Source organism: Peromyscus maniculatus, chromosome 1 (assembly GCF_049852395.1).
Source record: "Peromyscus maniculatus bairdii isolate BWxNUB_F1_BW_parent chromosome 1, HU_Pman_BW_mat_3.1, whole genome shotgun sequence".
NCBI classification, from domain to species: Eukaryota; Metazoa; Chordata; class Mammalia; order Rodentia; family Cricetidae; genus Peromyscus; species Peromyscus maniculatus.
In genome coordinates this window covers 204,525,402-204,539,629 of record NC_134852.1, presented here as the reverse complement: position 1 = coordinate 204,539,629, position 14,228 = coordinate 204,525,402, and the positions used below count along the sequence as shown (strand labels likewise).

Sequence of the window (14,228 nt, the reverse complement as noted above, 5' to 3'; positions counted from 1 at the left end):
TCATGAGGTGCTGAGAAGAAGGTATAATAAATATTCTTTTATGTTTGGGTGGAATGTTCTATAGAATTTTGTTAAGCCCATTTGAGTCATAACATCTATTAGTTCCCTCATTTCTCTGTTAGGTTTCTGTCTGGAAGACCTGTCCATTGGTGAGAATAGGGTACTGAAGTCTCCCACTATTGTTGTATGGGATTTGATGTGTGATTTAAGCTTCAGTAATCTTTCCTTTACATATGAGGGTACCCTTGTATTTGGGGCATGAATGTTCAGAATTGAGACTTCATCTTGATGGTTTTTTCCTTCGATGAGTATGAAATGTCCTCCATTGCATTTGATTAATTACTCTGAGGTAATGTCTGTCTTTAAAATTGAGGTGTGTTTCTGGTATACAGCAGAAAGATGGATCCTGTTTTTGTATCCATTCTGTTAGCTTGTGTCTTTTATTGGCAAATTGAGTCCATTGATATTAAGAGATGTGAATGACCAGTGATTGTTAATTCCTGTTATTTTTTGTTTGGGTTTGGTAGTGGTATCTGTGTTTCCCTTCTTGGGTTTTGCTGATGTAAGATTATCTATTGCCTGTGTTTTCATAGGCGTAGCTAACATTCTTGTATTGGTTGTCTTTTATTGGCAAATTGAGTTCATTGATATTAAGAGATGTGAATGATCAGTGATTGTTAATTCTTGTTATTTTTTGTTTGGGTTTGGTAGTGGTATCTGTGATTCCCTTCTTGGGTTTTGCTGATGTAAGATTATCTATTGCCTGTGTTTTCATAGGTGTAGCTAACATTCTTGTATTGGAATTTTCCTTCTAGTATTTTCTGTAGATCTGGGTTTATGGATAGGCATGGAATATAGTATTTTCTCTGTCTATGGTAATTGAAAATTTTGCTAGGTGTAGTAGTCTTAGCTAGTATCCATGATTCCTTAATGTGTGCAAAACATCTGTTGAAGACCTTTTGACTATTTCAGTCTCTGTTGAGAAGTTGGGTGTAATTCTGGTATGTCTGCCTTTATATGTTACTTCCCCCTTGCAGTCTTAATATTCTTTCTTTATTCTGTATGTTTAGTGTTTTGATTATTATGTGGTGAGGGGAATTTTTTTTTTTTTTGGTTTTCCATATTTGTTGTTCTGTAAGCTTCTTGTACCTTTATAGGCATGTCCTTCTTTAAGTTAGGAAAATTCTCTTCTTTGATTTTGTTGAATAGGTTTTCTGTGCCTTTGGCTGGGATTCTCCTCCTCCTTCTATCCCTATTATTCTTAGGTTTGTCCTTTTCATGGTGTCCCAGATTTCCTGGATGGTTTGTGTTAGGGATTTATTAGATTCAACATTTTCTTTGACTGATGAATTTATTTCCTCTATTGTATCTCAACACCTGAGATTCTTTCTTCCATCTCTTATATTCTGCTGGTGATGCTTGCATCTATAGTTCCTATTTGATTTCCCAAATTTTTCATTTCCATAATTTCCTCAGATTTTGTTTCCTTATTGTTTCTATTTCAATTTTCAAGTCTTGAACTGCTTCCTTCACCTGTTTGATTTTTTTCTGGGCTTTAATGGATTTAGTGATTTTTTTTCAATTTTTTTCCCTCAATTCCTTTAAGAGAATTTTTTATTTCCTTTGTAAGGGCCTCTATCATCTTCATAAAGTTCTTTTCAAGGTCATTTTCTTATGGTTCAGCTGCATTGGAATGTTCAGGTCCTGCTGTTCTAGAATCACTAGGTTCTGTTGATGCCATATTGCTCTTTCAGTTGCGGAATGTGTTCTTACATTGGTGTTTACTCATTTGTTCATCAAACTGGTGTAAGTTGTGCTTGTTCCTGTTCTTCCAACTGGTATGGTTTGAACCTGTGCCTATGTAATCTTCTGGGGTCTCAGGGGAGGACTGGCCATGGAGAGGATGTTCAGGAGTGTGGGGTTGGGCAATAGAGTGGATTTTAGAGTAACAGAGTCCAGTGGGTGGCAGGGGTGGTAATGCATCTTGGAGGGAGGTCTCTCACTTGCTTCCAGGCTGGTGGGGACTGCACCAGAGCCAAATTGCTTATCTTAATTTTAAAAATATAACTATTTTACTTTGTGATTTGATACATTTATATAATAGTATTTTACCTTGATCAACACCCTCCTATCAAATGTGATGGTCAATGCAACTTAGAAAATAACCTGATAGTGCTGTGAAATGATGCTTTTGTACACTAGTTTAATAAAACATTGATTGGCCAGTAGCCAGGCAGGAAGTATAGGCAGGATAAGCAGACAAGGAGAATTCTGGGAAGAGGAAGGCTGAGTAAGGAGATGCCAGCCCACCATCCAGAGAGCAACATGTAATGGCACACAGGTAAAGCCACAGAACACATGGTGACATATAGGTTAACAGAAATGGGCTGAGTTTAAGTGTAAGAGCTAGTCAGTAGGAAGCCTGAGCTAATGGTCTAGTAGTTTTCGTTAACATAAACCTGTGTCTGTTTACTTGGGCCTGAGTGGCTGTGGACCAGGTAGGACACAGGAAAACTTCTGGCAACATGATAATCTTTCAAGTTTGAAAGTATCAATTTCCATTTAGGAATGTACTTTCACAAGTTCATATTCCTCAATTTTATTCAGATACAAAATATTATGAACACCTCAAATATTAAAGTATTGGATAATCTGCTTAGTAATTTTGGTAAAATTTGACAAATAAACCTATCCAAATCTTTAAAAGTAACAGCTTAAACATATTTATTAAAATATATGATGGCTATTCTTGGTTGTCAACCTGAATACATCTAAAATCACCTAAAATCCAAGTGGGTGGGTATAACTGTAAGGGATTTTTTCCCCCTGAATTAAATCATTTGAAGTGGGAAGACTCTCATTTAATCTGGATCTTTTGAGGTGGGAATATCCACCTTTACTTTTGGCCATACCTACTGTTGGCAGCCTATATAAAGGGCATGGAAGAAGAAAGCTTTCTTTATCTACTTGCTTGATCTCACTCTTCCTAGCAATCCCATTCTTTTCCTGGCATTACAACCTACTCTTTGGGGCTTTCAGTATATATTAAACATAAGCTAAGACATAAAGCCTTATGGACTGAATAACTACTGGATTCTTTGACCTTCCATTGGTAGAAACCCATTGTTGCACTAACCAGAACAATATATCTATATCTATAGATTTCTATCTATCTTCTGTCTATCATCTATCTATCTATCTATCTATCTATCTATCTATCTATCTATCTATCTATCTATCTCAGTTCCATTCTTCTAGAGAACCCTGATTAATACAGAATTTATTATGATCTTAAATTTTGGTAAGTCACAAATAGCGAATCTTTCTTTTAATTGGCTTATAGTCTGACATATTTCTTTTTAGCTTAGTGCTGTTGCTTTACATATTACGCTTTATATAGACACACTGATAGAATGTTTTGGTTGTACAAGATGAATGAGAGACAACATTTCTGTATTGTATACAATCAACCAAAGTGGATTGTTGGAATACAAACTGCATTGAGTCTTGATCCATATTCCCTAAGCAAATGTATTCATTTAAAAGAAGCAAAATTAGGAGACCTCTAAGCCTCTCAAACTTGGGTCTGACCTTGGCCACTGTAGGGTTTCTTCATGAGTTTTCCTCCTGCGTCTTCTCTAGCTAAAATTTTTCTGAATTTTCTGACTCTAGATTCAGAAGGACTGGGTTACTGCCTCAACCAGACACCAACACCAAAGCAAGCATAAATTATAAAATCAGTAGTTTTTAAAAGAAATAAAAAGAACTAAAGTGTGTATATTTCTGAGATGGAAACTTTATTTTGGGAAAACACTTCCTCTATTTAACAACATATGTTACCTCCATTGACAAAGTCTTTGTCAATCCATTGTTAATCAGAGTCACAGGAAGTAACCAGAAGCAAGAAGCCTTGCCTTCAGATAATATGATAGAAGGGAAAGTATATGAACATTCAAAGCTTAGAAAACTCAATTTAAGATCAACACCATCAAAAATGAATTATTGAGTTCCTAGTATCTCAAAATTCAAGGATCTCAGTTTTATCATCCCTGTGACAGACATTTCTCCTTTTACACAATGGTGCAACTGTCTATAAAAAGAATGCTGTGTTTTTCATCTATTTTATAGCAACACAGATCTCTCAATTCCATTTCTTAGAACATTCTATGGATTATTTGATGTAAAGAGTACAAAAAAATCTGTACTATTCATGCACTTTTGAGATATACAAAACAGAAAAATCTCTGATATAGATTTTAAATAATGCATGATTTTTGTGGGAAGAATTTAATAGTAAGAACTAATTTGTGTTTATATTTAAAGAAAAATAAAGTGAGTTAATGTTAGAAAAATCAAACAGACTAAAGGGGAACTAAAGTGAAGATCAACAGCATAGATCTGCCTCATTTTGCTTTTTTTCTTCTAAAATATAGGAACTTAAACCAATGGATAATAATATTGGGTCTCAGTTACCAATTTTGTATGTAAAGCCTTTTTTAGCTTTGACAGATGATTCTCAAATGTCATTTCCAAATTCTTGGTTTAGATTGCAATTAGACCCTAAGTGGGTACAGGCTGGAATCTAAATCACTGACAGTAGCATGAATTATTGACCATTGGCTCAGTGTCTGTCTTGTTTTATTACATCAGCTAGTGGCCACTTCCTTAGGTTTTTGTTCAAGTGATCCTAGAGTAGGCACATTGCACCTCAGAACAAGCTCCTTTTCTTAGAGGAAGATATTGTTGCTTTTCTGACAATTGTACTTTGTCATTTGGGTACTCATTGCAAACTAGTGAACACTGACCATATATAAGAACAGATATCATCTAAAAATGATGAAATAGTCTATTTTGGAGCTAAATTTATGTATGTGACCTATATTTAGGTCACTGCTTTCTCCATGTTCCAGTGTAGTATCAGTTACAGGAAATTTTTATAGTCACAAAACAGGAAGCACTTTTTTAAATCCATGGTTTGTTACACCAGAGAACTCCGAAATAGGTCTCATACGCTGATGACATGCTTAGCGTTGGGGATAGTGGAAGTAGCGACCAGCTAAGTTAATAGATCCTAAACATTTGATGTGATAGTGATGGGTGTTAGGTGTAATACAGAGGTAGACAATGAAAAGCTATTAAGGGGAATAAAGTAATTCAAGATAAATTACATTTGGCTCTGGACCTATAATAGTCAACTCTCTACCATTATGTATGTTCCAATTATTTGAAGATTAATAATGTAAAATATTTACACACATTATTTCACAAAACTTTAGTTTATATCAGCAAGAGTCAAAGCAACAAAATTTGCCAAAGCTAAACTCAAAGGAAGTAAACAAATAAAACTTTTCCTCTCATATCAAGATTTTTAGACTAGATTTAGCCTGTAGACTGACTAGTTCTCTGGGATACAGTATCTTTATTCTACAAAAGAGAATAAAGGAAATTTTTACATTCATGAGCATAATATTTAAAAGTACTTGGAAATCTTTTATTTTTAGGTAGAAATGGGTCATTTTTCTTCTAGAGAGGTCTAGAGGCTTAGGGGGAAGAGGGAAAGGGGAACCATTGCAGCATTCAGAGAAATCTGAAGTTGGCATCTACCTATGTGATAGATTACAGCCACCAGATTTTCTCTTTCAGCTTGTTCCTCCGTCAACATGTGAAAGGACAACAACTATACAGAAAGAACTAGATAAACGTGCAAGGAGGAGCTGGGCAACTCCCAGTCAAGGTACAAGGATAATTGCATGGCTATAGATAGATCAAAAGTCAGTAAGGGAACTCAAGTCCTGCATCCACATCCTGAACATCTGTTTCCCACTGGGCCTGAACTCTGAAGATAATAACCTAATTAGAATTGAATTTCTGTCACCTGTAAAAACAAATAAAAAAGAACCTTAAAATAACTACACATTACCATGAGTCATTTCTGAAAGTAGTACTCAAAATGCAAATATATTCAATCCCCTTACTGACCAAGAGGGCCTTAAAGTCTCCCTTGGCTTGAGAAAATATTAGACAGAATCTTTCTAACCTCTATTCTGGGAACATTTACTTTAGGAAACTTGTAATTGTAAATTATTTTTCTGCCCCTTTGAGATGTAAATTTCTATCACCCAAGACTGACTTTCTTTCTGAAAGACCTTGGAGGCATTCTTTTGAAATATAATTATGAAGGAAAAGAACATCCTTATCCCCCAGTCTCCATGAGGGCATAAGAGCCCAAGTTGATATATGTCAATTAGTCAACAGAGACGACATACTCACATTGACCAACTCTCCACTTCAAGCCCACAAGTATTTTTCCACTGACTTCCTTCCTTCCTTAGCTGTGCCCCATATAAATTCACAATTAAAATAATTCTAAATAAAAAGTAAAAGAATCTCTCCCAACTTTGTACCCGTTGAGCTGAATTCAAAGTCTCTTCCATCCCATAATAGTCTTAAATAAGGTCTGTTTTGGGGGCATTTAGCTGGCCAGGCACGATTTTTCTTTTAGAACAGTACTTGACCTCCATGGCCAGAAGAGTCAGCTAAGAGAAAAGAGTTTAGTCAAGAGACTTGGATTGCTGCCCACACATTGAGAATCTTTTGTTGAAACAACTCAATTAGCTTTACTGTGCTTTCATTTTCTCATCCATAAAACAAGATCTGTGAAGATCGTTGAGAAGATTATAAAAGAATAAAATGGTAGAAGCTTTGCAAATATTAAAGAATGATTTCCACATGCAAATACCAAAGAAAGGGGCTAGAGAAATGGTTTGGAGGTTAAGGATGCTTGCTGCTCTTACAGAGGACCTGAGTTGAGTTCCCAGCAAACGAATCACCTGTAACTCAGTTCCAAGGGATCTGATATCCTTTTCTGACATACACAAGTACATACTCACAATTTCACCCTTACTCCCCAAAACCCACACACAATTAAAAATAAATATATTAGAAAAAAGATATCAATGAAAGATTTTCACATATGGATAGGAACAAAAATGTATTTCAAATGCATTGTACTAATTTACTTTCTATTGCTTTGGTAAAGCACCATGACCAGAAACAAGTTGTGGACGAAAGAGGTTACTTTCATTTATGGTTATAGAGGTAGAGTCCTAATGGCAAAGGAAGACTGGAAGGAAATGGACTTGGCAGAAAACAGAGATCACATCTTCAACCACAGACAGGAAAGAGAGAGAGAACTATTTAGAGGCATAAAACCATAAACCCTCAAAACCAGCCCACAGTGGCATATTCCCCCAGGAAGTCTCCCAACCTCCTAAAGGTTCCACAATTTTCCCATACAGTGCCACAAACAGGAGATCAAGTTTTCAAACATGTGAGCTTATGAGGGTATCTCTTCCTAACTACATCAGGCACTGTAAAACAAATGTAATTGTTTATCCTATAGAACCTAGTGAATTACTATAAACCAATACAAGATAACTACAAGTTGGTATAGAGAATAAAATGTATAGGTATAGAAATAGTAAAGAACAGTTCAACACTAAAAAGTTCTCTACATCATAAGAAATCAGGATAACTGTACAATAATATAAAAATACATTATTGTTTATGGTGTCGTGGAAACTTATATAAATTTAACAATGATAAATTTATTACTTAGCATAAAAATTATCTACTCCTCCCTGTTCACCTTAAAATGTTGTGCTAAAGGTCTTGAGGTCAATATGAAACTATGTAGATAATATTAATTAGAGCAAAGGAAAGTGCTTCCCTTAAAAGCAATAATAACAAAAACAAAAACAAAAAATAAAAATATAAATTTTACAAAATAAAGTATATTTTTATTTTGAATGTTTTGTTTTCATTTTAAGTATATATCTGTGTTCAATATGTAATTTTATTGATATCTATGAAGTGGTTGAGCCTTAATATAAAGGCAAATTGGTGTCAACCTAATAGGTAATAATGAATATACTGAGTACTCCCCCTACCACTTTGTCCCTGTCACCTTGGTGCTAAATGATGATCATAAAACTGGAGTGACTGAGTTCTTAAGAATTAGAATTTCCTACTATATTTTGATTGTCAGTGTTAGTGTTTTGATTTTCAACAGTTCATTGAATTCAGATCATATAAGCATTATCAAGATTTAATTACTTTCAAATAAAAATATATATCTGCCTCAAATTCTCTTTTACCAATTATTGGCTGAGATGTTAGATAACTAGATTATTTATCCTCAAACCTAAATTTCCTTGTCTAAGAACTAATGATAATAAAATCAATTTACAAAGGCTTTCAACAGAATCCTCTATTTCCATTGTTATTAGTACTCATAGGGATGGCATTTGACCAGCATATCAAATTGGATGATAGGGACATTTTAACACTGACTCTTCCTAGTCATACATATGGATTATCTTCTTGATTATTGGTACTCTGTTAAATCCATTCTTTGTTATTTTATGTTCAGCTCTTATAAATCATTTGTTAACTGCATTTTTTAGTATTTGAATTTTAGAATCCTGTTTTACATGAAAGTGTTTCAGATAGTGCATGGCTAATGTAAAGAAATACAATGGATAATTTTTATTTGTTGCTTTTGCTTTCTAAAACATATTTAGCAGTTTTTTATTATATATACCATAATGTCTACAAAGATCATTTATTATATTTCTTTCTTTTCTATTCCTTTTTTTGGTTTTTTTTTTTTTTTTCTCTTTTGGTTTTTGAGACAAAGTTTCTTCATGTAACCCTGGTTGTTCTGGAACTAGCTCTGTAGACCAGGCTGGCTTCAAACTCACAGATATCCATGTGGTTCTGCCTCCCAAGTACTAGGATTAAAGGTTTGTGCCACCACCATGGGGCTAATTTATTCCTTTCTGATATGGACTGTTTTTCCTTTGTTAATTTAAATTTTTGTGCATTTAAAAAATTTATTAGGGAAGAGTGCACACATACCACAGTGATATGTCTGTGTGTGTATGTGTGTGTGTGTGTGTGCGTGTGTGTAACAGGAGTCAGTTCTTCCCTTCTACCATGTGGGTGCAAAGATCAGAGCACAGACCCTGAGAACTGTTGGCTTCTTTGCTTACTAGTCCATCTTGCCCGTTATTTTATAAAATGTTTCCTTTGTGATCTATCTAGTTATGAGTTCTATTACTAAGCTGAATGAAAGCAACAAAAATGAGCAGTCATGCTTTCTTCCCCATAGTAAACAAACAAACTAAGTAAATAAATATAAATAAATAATAAAATTGGACTAATGCTGTGGGATGCCTTTCTGTATGCTGTGAATATGTGTTGCTCTCATTGTTTAATAAAAAGCTGATAGGTTGGTAGCTGGGCAGGAAGTCAGGCAACAAAGCCAAACTGAGAATGATGGGAAAGAGAAGGATAGAATCAGCAGATACCAGCCAGCCACTGAGGAAGCAAAATGTATAGAAAATGAGGTAACAAGCCATGAACCATATGGCAAAGCATACATAAGAAATATGGGTTAATTTAAATATAAGATCTAGCTAGTAACAAGCCTGAGCTAATGGCCAAGCATTTATAAATAATATTAAGCCTCTGAATGGTTATTCAGGAACTTGCAGGTGGAAGAAAACCATCCAGTTATAGATTAAGAACCTGTATAGACATTTTACCAGAGGGGATACATGTATTGCCAATGGATAATTGGAAATACATTAAGAATAACTGATTGCTATAGAAATATAGTGATTACTACATTAAAGAAAAGGGAAAAATTACTTCACAGTGATTTTGGACAGTCACTATCAAGTTGACAGTGTTCTAAGTGGGGCATTCTGTGGGGAAATGGGAGTTTTTAGGTATTCCTGCTGGGGAGGTGCTATGCACTCCCAGGTCCATTGTGGAGGCCTGGATTCACAGCAATTACTCAATTTGTATATATATATATATATATATATATATATATATATATATATATATATATATATATATATATATATTATCCCTATACAGTGATGATAATATTTCATTTATAAATTAAGTGTATTATCAGATCAGTTGCAACAAAATTGTAAAAATCAACAACACACTAAATAAATATTGTGTGAATATACTCTCTCATTTTTCTTCCCTCTCTCTTTCTTTTCTTCCTTTGTCACTCTCTTAAAATAACTATTGCCATATATTCATTCTAAGTGGAGTGACATGACAAAGTATTTAGGACGATTGCTTCATTGTTTTTCCTTTGGCTCATCTTAATGGCCACCATCATGACTTTTGTTCTTTAAAGTCATGATTTAAAAGATAAAGTTTAATACAGTACTCATATATGAATTTCTCACAAAATAAATTTAAAATAAAAATATGTATTACTTGAACACATATTGCCATTCCATAACAGTTGATCTACAACTAAGAAGGCCACTAAGTAGGTAGGAATTGGATACATGACACAGTTATACTGAGAAAAAGAGAGGAGGATATCACTCATGGGGTGAGTTCATATTACACAAGATGGTACACAAGTTAAAGTTGTGATTTTTTTCTAAAGTGCTCTATATAATATTCATGAGCCATAGTTAAATTGGATGACTCAGAGACCTAGGGTAGAACCAAACTTGACTTTCAAATTAATTAATTAATTAATTAATCAATTAAATGATTCCTGACGATATTTTGCCATACTCATAGATTGGTGCCCAGCCCACTCATCATCAGAGAGGGTTCTTCCTGCCTCGGATAGGAGCAGATGCGGATACCCTCAGCCAAACATTAGGCAGAGATGCAGGAACCCCATGAAAGAGGGCAGGAAGGATTGTAGGACCCAGAGGTGTCAAGGACACCAAGAGAATATGGCCCACAGGATCAACTCAGCAGGACTCATATCGGCTCATATCGGCTCACAGCAGTCATGGAGCTTGCATGGGTCTGAGCTAGGTCCTCTTGTGGTGGTTGTTTAGTTTGGGGATTTTGTGGACTCGTAATAGTAGGGCTGTCTCTGACTCTTTTGCCTGCTCTTATGACCCTTTTTTCTCCTACTGGGCTTCTTCATCCGACCTTGATATGAGGGTTGGTGCCTGGTCTTATTAATTCTTGTTATGCTGTGTTCAGTTGATATCCCTGGGGGGCCTGCTCTTTTCAGCAGGAAAATGGAGGAGCAGTGGATCTGAGGGAAGGGAGAAGTGGGGTCACTAGGAGGTGTGGAGGGAGGGGAAGCTGCTGTCAGGATATATTGTTAGAGAGAAAAATAAATAAAAGAAAAAAAAAACAAAAGTTCCAATTGCTGCACACATCCTTCTGCTCTTTTTCTAGCTAATACATGCTAAACTAATAAAATATCAAATTTATATTAAAAATAGAATTGCCACACCTCTAGCTAGCTACTATAGACATGTTTAATCAACATGTAATATTATATTAAAGAATTATCTCTACTATGTTCACATAGTCATATCTTAAAGCCAAAATATACAAACAACCTAAGCATGCATGGATGGTATAATGGCTAGCAACACATATCTCACAAATACATAGGTGCATAGACACTAATATATTAAATTGACTACCATTCTGTAATAAAACACAGGAAAACATATCATTTCCATCATCATTAATGAACCTGGAGAACAATGTACTATAACATTGAGAACAGCACATATACTCAGAAAGATTGTATGATTGCATTCACATGTGGAACCTGAAAATGTTCAATCCATATCAGGAGAGACTAGAAAAGCGGTGATGGTAGACTAAGACAGATACTGGGAGACATTTAATAACAGTTATAGATCTTTAATTATGTGACAAGTATGTAAGGTACAACATGGGAGGTGATGAATGAGTTAATTTGATATTGAAAATTATCCATAATGGACATATCATCAAATCATCAAATTTTAAACCTTTACTATATAGAATATTTTCTTAATTCATAATGAAAAGATAAATACAAAAAATAAAAATGCATTACCTCCTAATAATAAATGAGGAATCAAATATTGTGTTTCTTCATATAAAGCACAGCATTCTTCCAATTTTCTCCCTGACTTATCATCATTATAGTCTGTACTAGTTTTTAGACACATTTCCTTAGTTTTAAATAAGTTTACAGGAAGGGATATTTTATCAAACCCACTCTAATTGCTTCCTAAAATAATTCAATGACCTCATTCCACTTGTATTGTTAGAGGAGTTAATTAGACCTGCACAGTCACCAGCTAAATATATTGGTTTATGCAAACAGTAAATCCAATTTCCTCCATAAACATACCTCTGCAGGATGAGTACAGACGAAAAAATAGGGGATTGTGAATGCAACATCAAAATAGCAATTACATCTAATTGCTTCACCTAATTTAAAGAAGAAAGATACCTTTATTTAAATAAATTTAGTGGTACATAAATGATAAAAGCTATTATATATGTGTATGATAACAATAAAATATGTAACAATACTTATATGTAAATATAATTATACATACAAATTTCTATATACATATCCATATATTCATAGACATGCAGACTCATATACTACTAATTTGTGCTAAAGCCATCAGAAATATACTTCATTCCAGCCTATGCTTCACATACATTGACTTAAAATATGTTTTAGTCTAAGAGAATCTTCATCTGATATCTGCTGCTCCAACAGAGTACAAATGAAGTAAATTATACACTCTAGACATTTGCTTTACTCATTATTTTGGAGTCAGGAAATTCCACAACCAGGGACTGCATGCAGTGAGGGTGTTCTTGCTGCATTATGGCTCAAGGTGTCTCCTGATAAAAGGACACAAAAATGAATCAATGAATAGCATTGCTTTCATTACAAGCCCCTATTAAAATAACTATGGAACAGAATTAACACATTCATGAAAGCAGATACTTAAATACCTTTTCATGTAAGGTATGCACAGCAGTGATGGAGACCTTGCATAACAAAATATTAAGTATCATGTCAAGAAGAGAAAGAAAAGTGGAGGGGATTAAAAAAGAAATCTTACATCTGAACACTGCAGCTTTTGAGAGTAAACTTCTAGAATATTAACTCTGGGGGAGGGGCACATAGCAAATCCAAATCCAAACCACAGTAAGTAGTAAGAAGAATGTGTGGATTGCTGCTTTCTGCTGATCTATTATTAATCTATATAGATTTCCTACTAAAGTAAAATACACAATATTGTGATCTCTCTATTTTAATATCTAACACAGGTCACTTGGTGCTATGATTTAGATTCTGAACAATCTATCAAACACTCCCACATTAAAGGCTATATTCTCAGATGAGACTATTGGGATGTGGTGGAAATATTTTAGGAGGGTGAACTCAGTGGAAGACAGTATGTCATTGGGAGTTTGCCCTTGAAGGGTATATTAGCACCAGGGATATCTTTGTTCTACTTCCTTCCCTGTTCTTCCAGACATCATGAATTACACAGCCTTTACTGCTATGATTTCTCCAAAACAAAGAGTTTCTTCCCACCTGTTAAGGCCACTTCCCCTGTAAACCAGTTACCATAGGTCATTCTTCCTTTAAGCTGGCTTCTTAGGCATGGGAGGCTAGGCTCACAGTACCTAGATGAGCAAGAACCTGAGTCTTTTATGGCCTTATCCTGGGTAACCACACATTCATTTTAGATCTTGAAAAAGTTACAATGTGTTTGTCAGAGGCAGGCGATTATGCTTGATTCATCTCTCAGAATGTATGCATTAAATGAGAAGTTACTTTTGAACTGTGAAGTACTACCCACAGAAAAGAAATCATTGTGAGGTCAGGTTAAATGTAATTAATACAATGAAATAAAAGAAATCATTATTTTTACTTTAGAGAAAAAGATATTTTCAAACAGTTTGAAACTTTGTTTACATCTTATCAATGAATATGCTAATGACCAATCTTGAAGTGTTCACAAAGCAGGGTGCTTCCTGTAGGAAATAGGACATTTTGCTATATCATTTTGTTAATAGGACTCCAGTTACTCTGCTTTTTAAATATGCTCCCTAAATTTGTATTTTCTCCAATTAAAAATGATTGTCAGTTTAATTATTCCAAAGTAGCGAGCTAGCATCTAATCATTTTCACAGCCTGACTTGACAAGAGTCACCTCCAGAAAGCTGTGCTGAGGAACAGACTTCTCAGCTTCCTTGACCACCCCTGCCCCCCACCAAAAAAAAAGGCCTCTTCTGAGAGCTTCCCGAGTTCCCTGTTTCTCTAAGATGCAACTTTAAGAAGAAAGTTGAAGAGAGAGAATAATGGTGTTTTGCTTTATTAATTTACAATCACTTAAGGTTGG

The 14,228-nt window shown here is 34.7% G+C and overlaps 1 long non-coding RNA gene across 1 annotated transcript; it reads left to right on the top strand.

Annotated features, from left to right (window-relative positions):
* The first annotated feature begins 1,753 nt into the window (after positions 1-1,753).
* LOC143272515 (uncharacterized) lies at positions 1,754-5,909 on the top strand. Its single transcript, XR_013050153.1, has 2 exons — positions 1,754-1,838; positions 5,644-5,909. It is a non-coding gene; the product is annotated as an uncharacterized LOC143272515 (long non-coding RNA).
* Positions 5,910-14,228: the final 8,319 nt, after the last annotated feature.